The sequence below is a fragment of the Canis lupus genome, chromosome 1 (assembly GCF_003254725.2).
Source record: "Canis lupus dingo isolate Sandy chromosome 1, ASM325472v2, whole genome shotgun sequence".
Taxonomy (NCBI): Eukaryota; Metazoa; Chordata; class Mammalia; order Carnivora; family Canidae; genus Canis; species Canis lupus.
Genome location: NC_064243.1, coordinates 20613822 through 20634866, shown reverse-complemented (window position 1 = coordinate 20634866; position 21045 = coordinate 20613822). Strand labels below are relative to the sequence as shown.

Sequence of the window (21045 nt, the reverse complement as noted above, 5' to 3'; positions counted from 1 at the left end):
TCAATGAGATCAATTCAAGAGCAGATAGGTTATTAGCTTTTTTTTTTTTCAGAGAAAACTAATTGAGAAGACAAGACTTGATTTGAAGTAATAAAAATATATGGATAATGGAAAAATGGGATTTTCTTACATTCTCTCAATCTGCAGGATTTAAATTAGTCAAGATGTTGGGTGTGGTATTGCAGGAGGAGCAAGCAACCTGAACAAAGATATTGAAATGGAATTTGCTCAACAGACTTGGAGGAAATTGTTCTGATTGGTGTGAGGAACTTATATTAGAAATTACTAAATATGAAACATCAGATTACAGAAGTGAGGTAGGAATGCATAGTTAGTGCTATAGGAATTAATAAATCAAATTTCGAGAAATGGCCAGACATGGTAAAAAAAAACAAAAAACAAACCCACACTTCTCTAGTAAACTAACTGACTTCTTACATTTACCAAACTTGCAGAATCATACACTAAAAATATGAATTTTGCTGTCTCTACAATATGCTCTGAAAATATAGGAAAAATTTTTATTTAAAGACAAATATGGGTTAAAAGTAGGGATGACTGTTGATGGGAAGAAATAGAAGGAAGAACTGTTAAAATTCATTGCCCTAATATATTAATCAAAAACTTTGAAATTTTCAGACCTATCAAAGGAGATAATATGTGGAATATAAATACATGTCTGAGGACTATACATGTGTAATTTTACAATGTCTTTAAGAACTACAATGGCCTCTTGAACAGAGGTAATCATCAGATTAGCTTTCAGGTTGTTTTGTTAGTTACTATCAAACTGGGATGGTTAGGTAAATAGGAAACATGAGTCATTAACACCATGTTTAAACTGTTAACAACTAGCAAAAATAATATTCAAAAAAGTAAAGAATTACATTAGCATTACTGCTCAATATCAGAAGTATTATAAATATCTTTAAAAGCAAACATAAGTAGGTTTGAGCCAGATGGATTGGTTAGAAGATTATTGAGTTCCTTCTGAAATGTTGGAGCGCTGAAATTTGGAGTGATTTATTACAGTACATTATTGCAGAAAAGCTTACTAATACAAAAGTCAAAACCAAATGTTTGGGAGCAAACATGCAAAAAAGGCTTTATATAGTTGATTATAAAATAGTCATTGTTGATTATAAAATAATTGATTATAAAATAATTGTTCACCTCAATACATCTATTGACCACCTACTTACATGCCATATAAGATACTATTCACTATTCAGAAATTAAGTATGAACATTATTAAACAGATTCTACATTAATTTCTTTAAAACTTGGGCTATCTTTCTTTAACGCTTTTAAAATATGTTCATATCCATTCATGTGCAGATAATAATATTTTGTGTTATACTGATTTTTAAAGCGTTTTTATTTAAATTCCAGTTAATGTACAGTGTGATATTAGTTTCAGGTGTATGATATAGTGATTCAATACTTCCACAAATCACCTGGTACTCATCACAAGTGTATTCCTTAATCCCCATCACCTATTTAACTGATTTTTTTTTAAAAGCTTACAAAGTTAGATTTTGCTGCTTCTCCTTCTCCTTCTCCTTCTCCTTCTCCTTCTCCTTCTCCTTCTCCTTCTCTTTCTCCTTCTTCTTCTTTTTTAAGAGAGGGCAAGGAGAAGAGGGACAGGGGAGAGGGAGAGAAAGAATCCCAAGCAGGCTCCATGCCCAGAGTGGATCCCCAACACAGGGCTTGATCTCAGGACTCTGAGATCATGACCTGAGCTGAAATCAATAGTTGGACGCCCAACCAACTGAGCCACCCAGGTGCCCCAGGTTTTACTGTTGATTAAGAACTGAAATAATCATAATTTTATTCTTCTAACTCCAGTTTTCAGTATTTGTATAAGTTGAAGTATGGAGAATACTGATCTGAAAATATTGAGAATAGGTAAATACCTTCAAAATATACAATAGAAGATCAAGTACTCATAGTATATACCCTACAAGTATACTTTGAGTTGAGAGGAGAGGAGTTAAATAAGGCAATAACTGCATCTCTTTAATTTTTTTTTAATTTTTATTTATTTATGATAGTCACAGAGAGAGAGAGAGAGGCAGAGACACAGGCAGAGGGAGAAGCAGGCTCCATGCACCGGGAGCCCGATGTGGGATTCGATCCCGGGTCTCCAGGATCGCGCCCTGGGCCAAAGGCAGGCGCTAAACTGCTGCGCCACCCAGGGATCCCTTGCATCTCTTTAAATGGTTGATAAAACATAGTGTTATGTTTATGTTCCTTTTTCAAGATGGCTTTATTGAATTTTAACTGAAATAAAATAAACTGCACATAATTATAATGCACTGTATGATAGATACATTTTGACATGTGGCTATACTGATGAAACTACGCCCATAGTTAAGACAATGACTACATCTGTCTTCTCTAAGGCTTCCTCTTGTTCATTTGTAATCCCTTCCACATATCCTGTTCTCTTTTGGTAAAATGAAACTTTCGGGTTCCATTGTAAATTCTCAGGTCTTTCATTTAGTAGGCTCCCAATAAATTTGGCTGAGCAACACTTAATTCTAGGGAGTGCTGTGCTTTTTTTCACATATATACTTATCAGAAGTATCTTTCAAAATGTTTTTCAGGCATGCAACTCTATAAAGTGATTATTCTTATTATTGGCCTTTTTATATGAAAGAAGAAATAGGGGATTGGAGAGGTGATGGAATTAGTTCTGAAATTTAAACATTGGACCTCATAAAGTAGTGTAGGTGCTCACTAAACACCCAACTGACTGAGCCACCAGGTACCACATGCATTTTTTTAAAGTAGGTTCCACACCCAAAATGGGGCTTGAACTTGTGAGCCTGGAGCCAAGAATCACATGCTCTACCGACTAAGGTCACTGCTCACTGTGAATTTTAAGAGGTGGTAGCAGAAGCAGTACTTCCCAAAGAAGCCTGACTACAGAACCCTTCATATGTATACCTGATTATTATTATTATTAATATTTCTAGATGTAGTGCTCTTTGGAAGAGAGTTTGACCTAGACGATTGCTTTTAAAATTTGAGTTTCTGTGATTCAAAACTAAGTAACAAAGACATTTTAGGAATTAATTTTGTTAATAACTTTATTATTTCTAGTGGTGTAAGATAAAATTAAGAAGAATTTAACCTTTGGTGTAAGGAAAAAAGTATACAGACATATATGTATATATATACACATATGTCTATCACACGTATTTATGTATATATATATACACAATCATACAATAAAATGTGAAATAATGACAAATAAGAACTAAAAACTTATGACATATTTACCACCTTCTTGATGCAAATGATAATTCTAAGTCTCAGCATGGGGAATGGAATGAATAAAGAAGCCTAGGTCCTCTGTCTTTCTCTGCAATTATGCTCTTAACTGACATAATTCAAAGAAGAAACAAGATGTCATGGCATGGAAAATGCTAATACCATGTTTTCATGCTTCTGTTGGTTGTGGCTCTTTCCTCTAGGGCCCTGTGGTCCTTGTCTATCGCTGTGGCCAGAATGTCCTTGACAGGGTTTCCTTTACTCCTCTTTATATTCCATCTGCTTCTTATTAAAGGATCTTAGCTGTGTCAGTACAAGTTTGGGCCATGTATTTCCTGGTTGTTACAAATCCGGTTTTGCCACTAATGAGTTGAGGCAAGGCTGAAGGTGCCAAGCAATAGGCAAGGCGTATCTGTGGCTTATTTATCTCCTTAAACAGTAACAGAGAGAGCTGCCAATATTTTAACTGTGACTTAGGTTATAGTAACTACTGTGAGGGAGTCAAAGTGTCTTGCAATTTTCACTGAGAAAACGCACACACATTTGTATCATTATGCCTCAAGGAGTTTCCTTAATTTGCTACTGGCAGTTTAATTGTAAATCATATTTACTTGACGAGTGCTATATTTCCTGCTTTGAATCATTTTCACAAATATTTTTTCCAACTTTTAATATTGCAATTTAAAAAAAAAAAGCAGATTCGCTGAAATATAAAGCAGAGAATGGGCAAGAGATTCCTGTCCTTTTCCTGGAAAACTTCCTTGCTAAGGACATCAAGGTAGTGAACAGATTCCTTTATTTGTTGACCCATTCAGCAAACATTAATTCTTTGGACGCCTGTAGGGATGTCAGCCACATGAAGTTTTTATAAGCAAAACAAATTATTTTAAAACCCCGTGTGTTTAACATGTAAGATCAAAGATGAGGTTATTATAAATGTCTTTTGGCAGAAGTTGAAGTAAATCCTAAGACATTTGAGTTAGAATTCTTGCTCATCTTACTCTTTCCAGAACATGGGAAAACCCCTACTTCTATAATTTTTTTTACTTCTATAATTTTACACATAGAGGCTTCCAAAATGATCCCTCCACTTGGAAATGCCAAAGTCTCAGCAGAGCACCCTATTTTACTGCAGATAAATGTGTTATCATGAATCCCCTGGGCATAGAGTGTAAGAAGCAGAAGTGCTTTGTCTGAAACCTGGATCAAATGGGGAGCCTTGGAGGGAATTCATATATATATGACTTAGAGCCACCTATGAAGTTTACCAAGGATATTAGAATTTATCCTTTTGATTAGTTGCATTAGTGGCAGTTGAAGTCATTATCTGATTAAGCTTTTAAATATTCGTTGTTGTTCTTGAAGACCCATTTGCCTTCTACACAGGTCAATGTAGAGCACCAGGTAGAAATGGGATAAGAATTCCTTTCTTTATATCATTCAAGTTTTTAATAGCTAAGTGACACTAATATCTGCAATTCATTCCAAGAACAGCTGTCCCTTTGGATATATATATCTAATACATGTATTTGTGTTGCATGGTTTTAGTATCAGAAACTCAAAAAGTAACCTTTCGATCACATTGACCTTTAGCCTATAGATTAAGGAAAAAATGGCAAACATGGGATGGATTTGTGACTCCTGGTGGGCCTCCTGGGAAGTAAAATTTGATTAAGCCATATGCTCTGACTCTAATCTTTGAATTGCAGTGACTTTCTTGTGATTCAGTCATTAGTGACAACTTGGAAGTCAATTTTCTGTTCTGAAAAGGTTCCTGTTCCCCAGTGCCAATTATCTTGGAAAATAATTGCAGGATCTTTTGAGAAAATGTAGAAAGAAAACATTCTCAATGTATTTGTAATGTTGCAGTGTCCTTCCTAGAGAGGAAGGGTGGTTCTTTGAGTTAAGATAGGGCTTACCCTAGGTTGGAATTTCATCAAACTGAGAAAGCAATTATAACGACTCTCAATCAAATCACTACATTTTATCCTGGGCATTCATGTTCACCAGCTCATCCTGTTCTAAAATTCTGCTCCTTCTTCCTTGGTGCAATCGCCCTTAGCGTCCATTCCCATACGTTTCTCATTTTTCTTTGCTTATATAATTTAGCAAGTTTCACATTTCTTTTAGTTGTAAGAATGCTTTGCCCAGGTTTGATATTGCGTTGTCCCTACTTTAGGGCAAGCTAGATTAGGACCAGAGTTACAAGCCTAACCTCATTTCGTCCTGCGGTTAGAAGGCTACTATTGGAATCACTCAGTGCTTTTGTATCCAGACCCTGTACACCGCCACCACTGCCATGAGTATCTGACGCCTTTGACTTTTAGAGGGGATTCCCACCAAGACGTGCATTCGATAGGATGCCTTACACCAAGAAGATGACTAATATTTACCACATTTTATAGGTGGAGAAATGCAAGAAAATGAGAACTTCTTATTAATTTCGTATCTTCACTGTGATCCTATGTTCTTTTGTGGGTTCCTTTGAAATGTCTCCTCTGTCAAGACTCTCACCAAATATATGACAATAAAAATAGTGTATAATTCTAACAAAAGCCTATATTTTATATGATGCATACAGGGATTTTCTTCCATTCTCTCAATCTGCAGTAGTAATGAAGTATGTAGCTAAAAATTTCACAGAACAGGAAAAACTGAGTGGTTATGGCAGCGATGCATATCTCAGGAGTGCATATTGCATGGCTATAGTACTTAGAATCTTCAAGTCATTTTGGAAATAGAACATTTAAATATATATTAGAAATATGATAAAAAATTATCATGGCTTTAGAAATGCTTTCTATACTGGCTTTACTATACTGATGCTAAAAATAGCTATTTCATTTAATTATAATGTAAAAGTATTTATTAATACAACTTTACTATTTCTTGAAAGTATAGTTTTAGAAAGTAATCACTTAGAATGGGATTCTTTGCTATGACCAGAGAGCTTCATGTACTAGTTGCTATTCTTGTAAATTATCTTTTAATATCATATATGATCAGATATAAGGCACATCATTTCCCAAATCATACCTTTAAAAAAGAGATGTTTATCTTATATTGGTGTCATTATAGATCTCTTATAATGGAACTTTCATGAAAGTACTTTAATTTGATCAAAAAAGTATTCTGGGGGGAAGAACATATTTGCTTGAAATTACATCAATCAATGTTAGTCTGGATGCTTGGAAAACTACCTGATAATTGGTCAAAAGGCTGACAAAATTTTAATAAAGATTTAATTATTCCTGTGTATGACATCACAATTTGAACTATTTGCAGGTAAAAAAGTAGCCGAAGTTGTGAACAAGAACACTGTTTTTAATAAAATGTTTGGGGAAAATGAAGAAATCACCATATATTTGCTTATACTTACATGATAGGCGTATAAAACCTCTTATTTTGTAACTCATTATGAAGCTAGCATTAAGCAAATATATGTCTACACATGTGCTTAAATAAGACTATACTTAATATCTGCACATATAATTACACATGTTAACATATGACTGTATTTACGAAGATATGTTTGTGTTGCTACATTCTTTCCTATTGTCTTAGTTCTATTAAGAAAGATTTATTTATCCTTAATCAATCTGATACATGAATTAAACAATTTTGTAATCATAATTATGTTCACAATTATACTTGCAGCATTTTTTTGTTGTTGTTAGTAAAGGGGGTCCAATACTATTTGTACACAGAAATATGACCTACCCTCTCTACTGCGGCTTCTTTGCTAGTCCAGGCTTGCATAAAGGCCGTGTGAAAGCATTACTCATGAAACCATTTGGTCCTTTCCCACTCGATATTTCTTTAACACAGAAAGAAAGAATTAGACTGAGTTACAGTAATTTCCATATAAGGTCCCAGTGTGGGTTTATTTCACATTCTAAGAAACTGAGGCAAAATGGGGTTAGAAGCCGGGAGTTAGGAACACACCATAGAGTAGAGGCTCTACCTGTAAGTACGTGAACAAGTCCACTTGATGCCTACAATGGGTCTTCACGTGCTATGTATTTAGAGTAACTTGCTCGTAGAAATTCACTTAAGCATATATGTTTTTTGAACTTGCATCTTTAAAAGTAGTTAGCAAAACCAGCACAACCTGGGTGTCCAGTCTTGTGACTTGTAGTCATGCTGTGGGATTTCCTCAAACTGGGGAGGGGTTGATTTTTCTTTGTGATTAGACAGGCTTTATACGAACTGAAGATCGGCAGAGGGTGGAGGCAAAGCCGCGCACGGCTCCTCCGCACGGCCTTCTCTGCCAACCCAGCAGAAGGGTGAGTTGGGAAACCTCTGATCTCATCAGTGTGAGCTTTGAGCTGATGGTCAAGATGGCAATTTTTAAGAGTATTTGGAAGGATGAAAGACAGTGTCTTGCCCCAAAAGTTGTCAGTGGAAAACATCACCAAGGACAAGAGAAGAAACCAAACATATTTATTGTTTAAAGTTTAAAATCTTCATTTTCTCCTAGAGCACTGTATATTTTTCTTTTTTCTTTTCCTAAAAGATTTTATTTATTTATTTATTCATGAGAGACACAGAGAGAGAGAGAGGCAGAGGCACAGGCAGAGGGAGAAGCAGGCTCCACGCAGGGAGCCCCTTGCGGGACTCGATCCTGGGACCTTGGGATCACACCCTGAGCCAAAGATAGACAGAGGCACAACCACTGGACCACCCAGGTGCCCCAAGCACCTTATATTTTTCTTTCATGTTCTTCACTTCATCCCCTGTGCCTAGCAGAGTATCAGGCACCCCTTACTTAATAAATGTTTGTTGAGTGAATAAATGACTGTGCAAACCTCTCAACTCTATCATCAGGCTGCACCCCAAATTCACTTTCTCCACTGCTAACAGGTCATTGCACAAAAATATATACATATACTTAAAAATTATAATGTTCTCTGTATTAAAATATTTTTCTTCCCTCTATATTTTAAGACTACTTCAATATTAATTTTATCTTTGTTGAGGTAATACATCTCATAGTTTTTCTTTAAAATGGTGGTGAGGGGATCCCTGGGTGCCCCTCAGCAGCTTGGCCCCTGCCTTTGGCCCAGGGCGCAGTCCTGGAGTCCCGGGATCGAGTCCTGCGTCGGGCTCCTGGCATGGAGCCTGCTTCTTCCTCCTCCTGTGTCTCTGCCTCTCTCTCTCTCTCTCTATGTCTATCATAAATAAATAAATAAATCTTAAAAAAAAATGGTGGTGAATTCTTATAAACCAGCACAGAAGTCCTCCTAAGTCCTGGCCTCAATCCCCATGGTAAAACATTTGACTCATAGTTTTCATCACACTTACATATTTCTAAATGGTTTGCTTATTCTGCTATTTCTTTACTTAGCAATTTTACTCATTGTTTATTGACTGTTATGATAGTTGAGGATGTAGTCGTCTTACACATGTACATAGACGGTCTTTCCTTATCTCCACCCTCTACATATATTTTGGGAGGAAAGACATTTGCCTGAAATTACATCAATCAATGTTAGTTTGGATGATTGGAAAATTACCTGATAAGTGGTTAAAAGGCGGGCAAAAGAATGCAAGGAAGATTTATTATTAATAATTATTTAATTATCGCTCGCATCCTAGTTTATCGTTACTCTCTTGTCAGCGTTCCCGTTATTGTGATCATATTGTGGTCACATCTCAGTAAAGTGGTGTAGTATCATTATGCTTCTTTTCTCCCCCTGGAGTTAGTAATGTCCTTTTTCAAATTTGTTTAGTAAACTTTGTGTCTACTGCGAGTTATTCACAAATGTCCCCAAATGATCTTTCCAACAGTCAGAAGAGTCTAACTGCTATTAACAAGCAAGCCCCCAAATCTCAGTAGCTTTACATGGTATAGGTTTATTTCTTGCTCATGTCATGGGCCAGCGTGTGGCAGCTCGGGCTTCTGTGCCACACGGTCATTCGGAGTCACACAGTTCCTTCATCTTGGGGCTCTCATGTCTTCTAAAGCCTCAGAACTCTTTTTTGAGAATTGTGTCTGGAGGAGGAGGAGGGAGAGCACGGAGGATCTCATGAGTTACTTTATGGGAATGGCCTGGGAGGAGTGTATATCCCTGCTGCCCACATCCCACTGGCTAGAACTCAATTACATGTCTCTGCCTGCAGAGGGCTAAGGAACGAAATCTATTGGGGTGCTCAGGAAAAAGAGGACATGGACTCAGATGAGCACTTGCAGTCTCCCCCCCACACACATTTATCAATAATTTTTCACATGTATATGTACATCAGATAATTATATTTTTTTCTTCCTTTCCTTGGGAACTTTCCTGCTGTAATTCATCCTTCTGCTTTCCCTCCAGGCTTGCTTCACAATTGTCCCGCAGAGTTTACTTTTATGTATTCTATGTTGGACCTGCATTTCTTGGGTCCCATCTCCTTCTCTTTCTTGATTTATAAGCTTATTTCGGAAATCCTTCTTTAAAAACAGTACAGGAAGTACATTTTTGAATCCTTGCAGGTCTGAAAATATCTTTCATCACACTTGGCTGACATTTTGTCAGGGTCTACAATGCTAGGTTCAAAATAATTTCATTTTTTTTTTTAAGATTTTTTTTATTATTCATGAGAGACACAGAGACAGAACGAGAGGCAGAGACACAGGCAGAGGGAGAAGCAGGCTCCATGCAGGGAGCCCTAGTGGGATTCGATCCTGGGCCCCCAGGATCAGGCCCTGGGCTGAAGGCGACGCTAAACCGCTGGGCCACCAGGGCTGCCCAAATAATTTCATTTTAAAAATGTGAAGTCATTTAAAGACTCTTCTGGATCCATTATTGATCTTGAGAAATCCAATGCAATTTTTATTCTTTTCCTTTGTATGTGATCTGCTTTATGTCGCTGGAAGATGTTTTATGTTCTTTGTTCTGAGGCTTATGATATTTCAGAATGGTTTATCTTTGTGTATGTAATTAATTAATTGATTTTAAAAACTCTGCGATTTTTTCGTGGAAATTTTGATCCCAAAGATTTACAGTCTTCATTTCTGGAATTGTTTTTTGCACTATTCCTTTAATTTTTTTTCATCCCATTTTGGGTAGAAAGAAATCTTTTCTGGACCTCTCTGGCATTCCCATTAGTCCGGAAATTTGCCCCTTTCTCTAATTTTTAAAAATTTCCCTAGGTCTTTGTTCTATTTTCCTGAAGATTTTTTTCAACATAATATTACCAACCTATCTGTCAAATTTAAAGATTTTTGAGTATATTTTCAATTTTGAGAGTTTTTTTTTCCTGTCTTGCATATAAATGTCTTTTTAATTCATTTTCTACAGGAGCAGAGTAAAAATATGTGTTCATCTTGTTAAACCACAGATTACTCTAGTTTACTTTCTCCAGAAAATAAACTTCCAGTCTCCTGGAGACTGGGTTGAGCAGATGGAGGGACTTATGGTTGGTTGATTGCATGGCAGTGGAGAAGGAAGCTTTGGGTGCAAGCATTCTGTATACAGACATCTAACCAAACCTCTGTGCTCATCCCACCACCTGGCCTCCTTATCTGGTGGCGTTTCTGCCTCCTAGGCCTGAGGCTCGCAGGCGAATGCACAGAGAATCATTTTGCTTCTTATCCACAATCCCTCCTACGGGCACTCAGAGTGTAAACTCCTCTCTCCAAGTGAGTTACAAGCCTCCATCTGACCTAGTTGCTTCCAATCATCTATTGCTGTTTATTTTGTCTTTGGAGGTCTCTTCTCCTTTCTATTTATCTCTATTACTTAATAACATTTAAAAATCCATTTATTCTCAAGTTTGAGGAGTTCAGGGTAGGGGGGATGAAACACATGTGATCAATTTGCCATTTTTAACTAGAAGTCTCCCATGTGCACTTAGGTATCTGTTCACTTCAGTGCTGTATTTATTGATCGATAAACCTATTGACAAATTATGTCTATTTAATTCGTGCCATAGAAACTCCAGGTACAGGAAGGTATTTATTTTTTATTATGACACATGATGCTGTCCCCCTGTTTTCACTGGGTTTGCAGGCTCTTTTATTCTGCTCCACCTCTGGTCAAAGTAGCCTACATGAGACAGCTCAGAATCATTTCTCTCATGTTCTCCCACCCCTCTTCTCACTGGGAAGGAAAAGTTCCACCAGTGTCGTGTACCTGAATAGCATCACTAAGGGACATTAGTGCCTCTGAGCTTCAGAACCCACAGATGAGACTTACGTGGTGGGTGATTCCCGGAGGGCTGTCCCTGCAAAAGTGTACCTACGAGGCAGCAGGTACACTTATCTGGGGAAGGGTGACAAGGAGAGAAGATGATACACGTCTTTGTTAGACTCTCTCATGCAGGAACTTTTTCTAGAAATCCTAGGCAGGAAGCACAGTACAACGACCACTCTGAGCCCTGCCTTTGGGACGAGCAACCTGAGTTCTCTACCTTTATGGATCTTCATGACTCTGGACACCTTTTTGGGACTTTCTCAACTTCCAATTCTTCTTTCTCTAATTGGGGACAATAAAAATAATAGATGCCTTGCTTATTTCAAAGCAGGTTGGTGAAAATCAAATGACCTATGGGCAAGGGCTTTAAAACTCTATACGGGAAATAGTATCTATTTGGATTAATGGAAGTGAACATGTAAACTGGGTGAAGAATACAGATTATCACTAATTAGCACAGAGAATCATTTCATGTAAAAAAATTGTTTTGAGAATCATTTTAGGTTAATGTGCTACATACAATAGAGTCAATTCCGAGTTACATTCTTTCTTTTATCTCTCTCTAGGCCCAGTGACACATGCTTGTTTTATACTCAGAGATTGTTGATGGACACAAAACAGGTTTACCATAAATATAGATACCCGGTATACATATAGATACCCAGTATGCACGTAGATACCCAGTATACATATATTTTGAAAATCTACAACCGAAACCTCCTATACTTTCTCCTAGTCGATCAGAGTAATTTTTATTAATTAGATCCTGCTTTGGGGGGCTGGAGTGGATAAGAACTACCACAATAACATGTAAAGCAACGCGTCTACAGAATTTACTGGGCTGGGCACTATTCTATGCGCTTTGCTGAAGTGAACTCATTTGCTCACAATAACCCTATAAAGGCATTTTATCATCCTCATTTTCAGGCCAAGAACCTTAAGGCACAGGAAATAGAACTACTGTATTTTCCAGTGTAGTCTTGTGGGACCAAATGCTTTCTGCCCTTGCCTTTTTCTTAGCTGTTTTGCTACTGCGTGTTCACCTCTGGTTTTGCTTGGGGCTCTTTCTGCAGCTCCTGGGCCCCTAGAACTCCCGGGGTGGGGGGCCGCCCCGAGCTGCCCAAAGCCCGTTGCCCACCCGACAGAAGACCGTGGGACAATCAGAGCTGAAATAGAGTCTCACTGTTGACCAGCAGGGGTTTGAAGGCCGGCACTTCCTTCCCAGAGGAATGGTCCGACTGCCCCTGTGTGCACGCAGCCTACCATGGATCCCTCAACGGGGGGGCAGGTGGGGAGGGGACGGGTGTCTAGCCTGTGACCTCCAGGGAGCCGGCCGGGATCTCCGCAGGGACATAGGATAGTGGGCGCTGCAGGGATACTTGCCCAGCCCCGCTGCTGGCTCCCGGTCCCCCAGGTGCGACCCCCACATCCCTCCCTCCGGGCTGCGGCGAGTGAGGGTGCTGCATGCTGCCTAACGTGCACCAGTGAGGATGCTGCGGCCAGTTAGGGTGCTGCGACCAGTGAGTGTGCTGCGTGCTGCCTAACATGCACCAGTGAGGGTGCTGCAGCCAGTGAGGGTGCTGCAACCAGTGAGGGTGCTGCGTGCAGTCTAGCATGCTCCAGTGAGGGTGCTGCGGCCAGTGAGGGTGCTGAGGCCAGTTAGGGTGCTGCGGCCAGTGAGGGTGCTGCGTGCAGCCTAGCGTGCTCCAGTGAGGATGCTGCAGCCAGTGAGGGTGCTGCGGCCAGTGAGAGTGCTGAAGCCAGTTAGGGTGCTGTGGCCAGTGAGGGTGCTGCGTGCAGCCTAGCATGCTCCAGTGAGGGTGCTGCAGCCAGTGAGGGTGCTGCGGCCAGTGAGGGTGCTGCGTGCTGCCTAGCGTGCTCCTGTGAAGGTGCTGCGGCCAGTCAGGGTGCTGTGGCCAGTGAGGGTGCTGCGGCCAGTGAGGGTGCTGCGTGCAGCCTAGCGTGCTCCAGTGAGGGTGCTGCAGCCAGTGAGGGTGCTGCGGCCAGTGAGGGTGCTGAGGCTAGTTAGGGTGCTGCGGCCAGTGAGGGTGCTGCGTGCAGCCTAGCATGCTCCAGTGAGGGTGCTGCAGCCAGTGAGGGTGCTGCGGCCAGTGAGGGTGCTGCGTGCTGCCTAGCGTGCTCCTGTGAAGGTGCTGCGGCCAGTCAGGGTGCTGTGGCCAGTGAGGGTGCTGCGGCCAGTGAGGGTGCTGCGTGCTCCAGTGAGGGTGCTGCAGCCAGTGAGGGTGCTGCGGCCAGTGAGGGTGCTGAGGCTAGTTAGGGTGCTGCGGCCAGTGAGGGTGCTGCGTGCAGCCTAGCATGCTCCAGTGAGGGTGCTGCAGCCAGTGAGGGTGCTGTGGCCAGTGAGGGTGCTGCGGCCAGTGAGGGTGCTGCATGCAGCCTAGCATGCTCCAGTGAGGGTGCTGCAGCCAGTGAGGGTGCTGCGGCCAGTGAGGGTGCTGCGTGCTGCCTAGCGTGCTCCTGTGAAGGTGCTGCGGCCAGTCAGGGTGCTGTGGCCAGTGAGGGTGCTGCGGCCAGTGAGGGTGCTGCGCGCAGCCTAGCGTGCTCCAGTGAGGGTGCTGCAGCCAGTGAGGGTGCTGCGCCCAGTGAGGGTGCTGCGGCCAGTGAGGGTGCTGCATGCAGCCTAGCATGCTCCAGTGAGGGTGCTGCAGCCAGTGAGGGTGCTGCGGCCAGTGAGGGTGCTGCGTGCTGCCTAGCGTGCTCCTGTGAAGGTGCTGCGGCCAGTCAGGGTGCTGTGGCCAGTGAGGGTGCTGTGGCCAGTGAGGGTGCTGCGTGCAGCCTAGCGTGCTCCAGTGAGGGTGCTGCAGCCAGTGAGGGTGCTGCGGCCAGTTAGGGTGCTGCGTGCTGCCTAGCGTGAGCGCCAAGCGGTGCATCCCGCAGGGCGCTGCTCGCGGGGCCCCTTCGGCTCCGCCCCCCCGTCCCTCCGCCCCCGTCCCCCCCTCCCCGCCTCCCCGCCTTCCGGGCGCTCCGGGGAAGCGCCCCGGGTCGGCGGCAGGTGCAGCCCAGGCGCGCGCCCGCGCGTCCCGGACACGCCCCCGTCACCCCGCCCTCCGGAGCGCTGTCGCCCGCGGGGCCGCCGGGCGGGCGGGGACGAGCCGCAGCCGCAGCGAGGACGGGCAGAGCCGCGTCCCCCCGCGGAGCTCAAGGGCCTGGCACGCGACCCCCGCCCTCCGCGGGGACCCTGGGCAGCCGGTGAGTCGGGCCGCGGGGCCGCGCTGCTGGGACGGGGCGGGGGCGGGGGGGCGGCAGGTGGGGCAGGTGGGGCAGGCGGGGCAGGTGCGGGCCGCCCCGGGAGACCCCGCCGCGGGTACCCAACAGCTGCTTAGGACGAACCCCCACCCCCCCAAAAAGAGAAAACCCCAACAGCCACAGCAATGCCATCTCCCTTCCCCTCGCATCCGCAGACGCCAACATCCTTAATAACCACAGAAATAACCACAGCGTGTGTGGACTTTCGGGGCAGGGCAAGTGCAGGCGCTAGGACAGTCCCTCGCACTTTCTCGGGGCGAGAGCCACAGAGAAATCAAAAGTAATTTCTGTCTTCCAGGTGTCCATTATTATTATTATTATTATTACTCAGTTATTTCCAAATTCTGAGCCAAGCTGGCAGCTACTGGGGTGTGGGCGTGTGTGCTCCTCCAAGTGGTCGCAGGACCTTAGCTTCCAGGAGTTTCCCCGCCCAAGACAACATATTCAATCATCTGAAAAATGCCGGAGCAGGTGGCTAGCGAAGGTTGGAGGCTGTATCAGGAGGGAGAAGCTGTGTTTGGCTGAAGTCACCACACCTGTAATAACGTGCTTGCCGGCTTTTTATTTCAAGATCTAAAATTAAGGGTCTAAGGGTTCCAGTTGATTAAGTGGTACATTATTAAATTAAGCCCAAATTAATAAACGTAGTTCCCGGGTTATTAGCAGCAAAATTACCATTTAACATAACAGTAGCTATGAATTTTGATTTAGTTCTAAGCCTTAAAAATGTATATTAGTATTTAGTTACGGTCCCCCGGATTTAGTGATATTATTAATAAGTAAATATATTGATATGCATGTTTGTATAATTCTAAATTTGAGAAGTTAATAGAAAAGATGGACTTTGGCATTACAGCCTTAGACACTTAAGTTTGTTGAATCTTCAAGTTATTATAAAGTCCACGTCGTAGTATTCAGTGAGAGCCATACTTGCCTTGTGCCATTCCTCCTAAAGAGTTCGTTTTCATAGTTTTTTTTTTGTTTGTTTGTTTGTTTGTTTTTAGCATGATCCTCTACCTAGATGGGATCAGCCCTTTTTGAAGGCAAAAGGGGATTCTTACGGATGACCAGAACAGGGTAATCTTGACAGATAGTTTAATATTAATGAGGCTTTTCTGCTTAAGGATTATGGGCCTCTCATAAAATATTACCATCATTATTTTCAAAAGGAAAACAAAAGATTTCAGATGGAACTGGATGAGCCTGTTCTCGTAGTTGCCAAGAAGAAATAAAGGGAATGTGTCAAATATTAAGCAAATGACAACTCTCCTAGGCCGTTTCTGGAACAGGAATATTTGACCTGATAGAGAAGGGAACCCTAATAAATTGGTCTCCTCAGCTCCTCAGCACACCAGCTTATTCTAAAATTATCTGCTGGTGTCTGAGTTGCCTTTGGTTTAGTTAACTGCTTTTTTTTTTTTTTTTCCTAGAAAAGTGGAAGTCAGCCAAAACCTCAGGTAGTCCAGAAGAGAAATCTGTTCTTTTCCCACCCTCACTCTGGGAAGTTTCAGGTTAGACTTTTGGTCTTTCAGATCAGTAGAGCATGACACATAGGCCAACTATTCACATAAAGCTCAGCTCACAATTAATCCAGTTTCTTGAGTTGATTCATCAAGGTAGCTTAACCAATAGTTCAGCTCTTGAGCAAGAAATTGTAGTGTCAAGATGCAAGAAAACAATTACAGTAAAAACAGACAGGACAAACCAGGTGTTTCCCATGAAGAGTAGGTCACTTTCTAGAGCTGGTGGCTAAAGGAGAATGATTCTTTACTCATTATTAGGTGTACACAGGGCTGAAGTTTATTATACAGTAGTAGGAAGCAGCAACATCACTAAGCATAATAAAAGCCTCCTGCAAACCCGATAAGTGGAGTTGTATTACTTAATTTGTTTCACACAATCATTATTCATGCTTTCCAAATATTTACCTTCTCTCATAGGTCTTTCCTTGAATGAAGGAAATTTGCCTAGTCTTCAGTAATGAGAGTAAAACTCTGTTTAATGCATAATCAAAAAAATCTTTAGCAAGTTGTCTTTTTTTTTTTAAGATTTTGTTTATTTATTCTTGAGAGACACAGAGAGAGGCAGAGACATAGGCTCTTCACGGGGAGTCTGATGTGGGACTCAATCCGAGGACCCCGAGATCATGACCTGAGCCAAAGACAGACGCTCAACCAATAAGCCACCCAGGTGCCCAAATAAATTGTCTTTTTAAGTAAACAACTGCTTCATGTATTAAGAAAAGTTATTTAAGTTTCTTGTTCATTTATTCAATAAATATTTATTAGTGTCAAACACTATTCTGGGGTTTATGTGGACAGAATTGGACAAAACAAAAACAGACAAAAATCTCTGGCCCCATGCAGGCTTGCCTTTCACCGCAGAGAGAGAGAGTCAACAAGATACGTGCAAGCTGAATCTATAATACATTAGAGATAAATGCTGGGAGAGAATCTAAGGCAGAAGATGCACGCAGAGAGTGTAGGCAGCCTGGCCCAGCGAGTGTTGAAATTTTAAATCAGGTACCTGAGAAGATGAACTTTGAATATTGGTCTGAAGGAGGTCAGAGAGTGAGCCATGTGGTTATGAGGAGGAAGAGTTTTCCACAGTGAAAGGATAACAAGCAGGGGTTTGCCTGGCATCTTCCAGGAACCAAAGAAGCCTGCACACCTGGAGAGGGGCCGGGTTAGCAAGAGATGGGGGATGGGTGATAATGGAGCCAGATCACTGAGGGCTTTGAAAGTCCTAAAAAACATGCTGACTTTTGATTTTTATTCTGAACGAGGTGAGAAGACACTGTGATTTAGATATTGCCTATTGAAAATTTGTTCAACAGATACTAAGCATATCCGGAGTCTTGGTATCCTTCCAAGCCAGTGGATAATAGAGGTTAATAGCATGGAAATTAAATTCTAGCTTAGAAAAATAGACATCTAAGTCAAAATACAAATTAGCAATTACCCGAATTTCAATGATATATATTTTTTTAATTTAGGGACGTTTGGGGGGCTCAGCAGTTGAGCACCTTGCCTTCAGCCTGGGGCATGATCCTGGAGTCTGGGGATCCAGTCCCGTGTCAGGCTCCCTGCATGGAGCCTGCTTCTCCCTCTGCCTATGTCTCTGCCTCTCTCTCTGTGTCTCTCATGAATAAATAAAATAAAATCTTAAAAAATAAATAAAATAAATACAATAAAAATTAATTATGAAATAATGAGAATGACCTGGGAAGGGTAGAAGAATACTGTATGATTCAGAGGAAAAACCCCAGAGAGGGCCATCTTCCTAAATGATCACGCTGCCCTCCTTAACAAGAGATACCAAGTAGGGGCGAGGCCAGCAGATGACAGTGGCATAGATCGGGGTTGGAACAGTGGTCGTGGAAAGAAAGAAATAGATTCAGGACCTGTTTGAAGGCAGAGCTGACAGGACTTGCTGACAAACCAAATAAGGAGGTGGGTTGAAGAAAAGGAAGAACCAAAATGATCACTGGGTTTTGTATGGAGATACAAGACTCATGGTGAAGCTCTCTCCTAAGGTGATTAAAGCTAAGAGAATAAAAAAAATTGGAAGGTAAATGCAGAATTCATTTTGAGCCTCTTGAGGTATGTGTAGGTATCCATGTGGAGATGTCAAATCCAAGCTTTTGGTTACAGAGTTTGGGGAAGAAGTCATAGATACACATAGAAACTAGGAGATACAGAGTCCATGGATGCTCTTGGTCTTGAGGATATCACCGAAGGACCTCACTCTGGCTTGTTCTAACATCAAGGAAACTTGCAGAGGAGCCAGTAAAAAACTCCCCTTTCCCCCAGAAAAGAGTGTCATCATGGAGCCCAAGCCGGGAAGTGTTCCCAGAGAAAGGGAATGGTGACTTGTGTCAGATGTTGTGAAGATGCAGAGTGAGAGGAGGACCAGGAAGTGATCATTGCTTGTGACAACTTGGAATCATTGGCAACTTTGACAGAAGACAGAGTTCTTAAAAACAAGGAATTCAGATAAACTAACTTTAACAAATGCTGGAAAAAGCATTTCACGTAATCCCCAAAGAGAGACCACTAGAGAAATTCATGAGGCTTACATAGAGGTTCTAGTAAAATCAATTTTAAAAACTGGCTTGTAGAACAGATGAACAAAGGGACACATAATTAGAAATACCTACAAAGGTGTTGTGAGCTGTCAAGACAGTATGAAGAGGATTACAACCCAGAGTGGGCTGAACCCAGAGAGCCAAAGATTCCTCTAGCATTGTTTAAAGCAAAGCAGTGAATAAGGATGTTAATGGATGTGAGTGAAAGTAGAATTATTTAGTTTCTATTGTGCTTCCCTCTTCTCTCTACAAAAAAGAAAATCGTGTTCCAAACTGGGAAGGAATTGACAACAACTGAAAGAAAAGTAAAATCATAGGAAGTTGAGAAGTTATTGTGACCACAAGTAACTACTTTAAATGGGAAAGAATAATGTTGGGATTGGTCAAGAAGACCTGTCTGAGGAAACTGTTTCGGTTGAGACTGAAGGGTCTGGGTGCCAGTCCCGTGGACAGTTAGGGGAGAACGAACATTTGAGACAGAGCCAAAGCACCTGCTGAGATCTCCACCCAGGAAAGAGCTTGGTGCATTCAGTGAGCTTCAGAGGGTTTCGGAGAAGGCAGGGGTCGGAGAGGGGCACCAGGTGAGGCTGGAAAGACCGCTCAGGGAGTCATCGCAGGGACTGGATAAAACCAAAGAAGACCAAGGAATGCGCCATTCTCAGAATTATTTGTTGTAGACGTGGCCTGTACTGGGACATTGAACCAAATGACCTTTATTATCCTTGTTATCTTACCCTTGATCTGATCCCTTGTATCTGGGGATAAGAGCATTCCTAGATAAATGTGAGGGGGAGATGAAAAGTGGAGAGTAAGCACCGGTGTGTGTTGTCCTCCGATGGGGAAAGCTGCCCCAACCCCTGTGCTTGGTCTCCTCTGCAGATGTGGAGAAGGCCTGGTGTGCATCTGCTTCCTGTACGAACTGGGAGGAAGTCTTTGACTTCTAGGACTTCTATGTGGTTTTCTCTGCAAAGCGACTGTATGATAATAACAGTTGTTGCAAAGATGGATTTCTCTTGAATCACAAATGTTCTTCTTTCTAATTCCCAGCAGTGTCTCTAATCAAGCGTGGTCTTCACGGCTCTGACTCCTTGCGGTTGTTCACTCTCTCAAAGTACCCTCTGACATTTAAAATAAACCCATGCGTGAGGCCCAGGAAACCAGAGGTTCCTTTCCTATCATTTCCTGGAAGGTGTTGAATTAGGGTAATTTTAGTAAATAAAGACTTGCAGTCTGGTGCATTCAATCTCAAGTAGTAATGTCATATAAATATCCACAGGCGAGGATTGTCTTGGCTGTGTGAGAACAGAAGTAATTCAAAAGAAAAAAGAAACAATTCAAATTCCTAAATGTTGTCTGTACCCTTAAAAAAAGATGCCATGTTTGTGTCATAATATTTTATAAACATTTTTGTCTTATTTTTCAGGAACTATGTTTTTTTAAAAGTGTGTAGAAATTGGAATAGGAGGATTAAGGAAATAGTCTTTTAATTAGTCTTTTTCCAATTAGTCTTTTTTTTTAATAGAAAACCTGTTATTGTGCATGATAACTTGATCCAGAAGCTGAAAACAAGAACTCAAAGAATTATTGACACCCTTTGGTGAGCACAGATTCTACCCAGAAAGCATAAACTTTAGAGAAAATGGCATTAGTTATGTCAAAGTTGACAATGGATCTTTTATTGCAATAAAAGATCAGCTCACCATATTAAAACAGATACTAGCAATTTAACTTCTGGCATAACTTTTGCGTATCTGAATTTTTTTTTATTGAAAAAAGGTCATAAAGCGCCTATGATGTGTCAGTGGCATATTTGTTATTTTGGTTATAAAAGATGAATAAGACAATTCTTGCTCTTGAAGAACATAGAGTCTGGTACATGAAAGAGATCCGTGAAAAGATAGTTTTACTGTGACTGAGCAAGGTTTAAGTTAGTGGTTTCAATGCAGTATTGTGATAATAAACAGGTAGATACACCGAAAGGGGTTAAAACTAGAGAGCTCAGTTAGGAATAGGAAATAAAATCTGAAGTGAGCTCAGTGATTGTAAGGTTGGAGAAGAGGAGTCAGATTAGAGAAATAACAAGAATGGCGTTGACCAGCTATTGGGAGAAAGAAGGGAATTTTATAAAGTCCCAATTGCTGGTTTTAAGGAAGCAGTAGAACGAATGGAAAGTGGTCCCCAAAATTCAAATTAATCATAAAAAAACATGAACCACGTTGGGGGAGAAAGACCTAT

General features: G+C 41.6%; 1 protein-coding gene across 4 annotated transcripts in view; it reads left to right on the top strand.

The window, feature by feature from the left end:
• RAB27B (RAB27B, member RAS oncogene family) overlaps nucleotides 1-21045 on the top strand; it is a 137704-nt gene that overhangs the window by 68957 nt on the left and 47702 nt on the right. Inside the window, exon 1 of one of the 4 annotated variants that reach the window (XM_025422217.3) lies at nucleotides 14519-14666. The exons of 2 other annotated variants lie outside the window; for them this stretch is intronic. The gene's annotated coding sequence lies outside the window, so the exon portion shown is untranslated. Of the gene's footprint in view, nucleotides 1-14518; nucleotides 14667-21045 lie in introns of those variants that run through there. One more of the 4 variants, XM_035706275.2, reaches the window with a different exon arrangement.